The following is a 1,961-nucleotide window of genomic DNA, read 5'->3' as shown; positions in this document are numbered from 1 at the left end:
CTTTTCTCCGATTTATTCTATCCGAAAAGGAATTAAATGCGATCGCAATGCAAAGTTTCCACAAACCGCCAAAACGTCGCTACCAACCGGCCTTTGTGGGAAATCTTTGGGGGATGCCTATGTTTAGCAGAGGACGTCCTATGGCTGAAATGATGATGATGGTGAACGCAAAGGTACCAGAAACCTTCTGAAATCGTAATCAGGACTTTGACCATCGCATTCAGCTGAAATATACTTCAGGCTAATTACACCATGACGATGGCGCATCAGAGACAATTGGCAGTAGCTGATGTCAAGCAATGAGGTCAAGCCGTATCAATATGTGCAGGTTAACGAATAAATCATCGCCGGGGCGCACAGGGCCATATCAATTGATGCCCCTCGCTGCTGATGACGCGCGGGAAACCTCGCAGCTGTAGGGAACTGCGCAGGATCGGTCTGAAACTGACTATAACCGGCGACGAAAATAATAGCCAGTCAAGCAACAATCGCTCAAACAAAAACAATAAACAATAATTCGAAATTTTAATCGCCGTTTTAAAAATAACGCCGAACAAAGTTACCCAACCACGGTAAGTAGACTGTGTTAAACTTTGTCTTACGAACAGACTGAAGTAGTAATATCTCAGCTGTTTTATACGCAACACAACGGAGACTCGGCGGAAACATAACATTTAATTTACTGTTTAATTTGCTGCCATTAAAATTCATGAGATCGTTTTTGCTGTTCCTATTCATTTATTTTGCAATGTTGTAAAATGGGTCACGTCAGAGTTGATTTATTATCTAGAGTGCATTTGCGGGCCACTTTCTCCGGTTAATCTCGCTGCAGCTTCCAGGCGTTATATTCTAATGATGAATTAAGTGAAGCTTTCTCGTACGTGCGTAATCTGGGATAAATGGTAGTGGTAAAGATTGAGTGAGTGCGTTCAAAGCGGATAGTATCCCGTTAGTGGCAGATAATCTCCGAGCCGATTGAGTAACGGTACCGAGCCCACGGGCCGGGCTCCGGTCAAGACGGGCAGGCAAGCAAGGCGAAGGCGCTGTACCGTGGCGTCCGTCAACAGAAGCCTTGCAAGAGCGATCGATATCGCGTTACGTGGGAATACAGCTAGAGTACTGCTTATTATGAACACTTTCCGTATTTACCAAACTATTTTTACAATCTATTAATGAAACTATGTCGAAATAAAGACATTACGAACAGGATTGCCTTTTACGACAACAATTATTTTGATGGTAACTGACGTTAACAGCGGACGCGCACTTTCTAAATCCTCACGTCTCTGGTTAAAGTTGCCAAATCATCAATACTATGTCAATCATTACCAGTGGGAATACTGAGTCATGTTTTAAGATGCACTTTCACTGTTTGCTGAAGCACTTTAATGCAGCTTACATGTAAGTAATTGGAGGGAAAGCTCAGTATCAGTTCGGCGAGGATAACAACGTTTCTAAAATATCTTAAGCTCTAGACTAGCATCTAGATTCGAGACTCAAGCTTTCGATATAATTCGTTCAACTAATCGAGAATATTCTGTAAACAAAAACTTTAAACAAAAACATGATTATTTCCATAGTTAGACTTGGTTCTCATGAACTAAGTACCTGAAGTAAAATAAAATGCTTTCTGCATCTGCTCTGCTGAATCATTCAGTGTAATCGTGCGCATATTAAATTATATTATTTAAATAAATTACACCACACATTCTATATTAGTCTGTTCTAAGAAATGGTGCCTCCATTATGAGTGAGCATGTAATATGGCAACAGTTTGTTTGTACAAATGTTTAAGAACATTTCGTTGTTGGAATAAACAAAGTTAGCGGGGGTCACTGTCAACGCTCGGAGCATTATGGATTTGAATATCGATCTTGCACGTGTTACTTCTATCTCTTTTCTTTTTGACCAATAAGAGTGAGTGAGTGAGACTATGTTATGGTTATGCTAGGGTTCGGATG

The sequence above is a fragment of the Ostrinia furnacalis genome, unplaced genomic scaffold (genome assembly GCF_004193835.3).
Source record: "Ostrinia furnacalis isolate ACB-3 unplaced genomic scaffold, ASM419383v2 OfSCF5472, whole genome shotgun sequence".
Taxonomy (NCBI): Eukaryota; Metazoa; Arthropoda; class Insecta; order Lepidoptera; family Crambidae; genus Ostrinia; species Ostrinia furnacalis.
Note: the sequence above shows the minus strand (reverse complement) of the source record.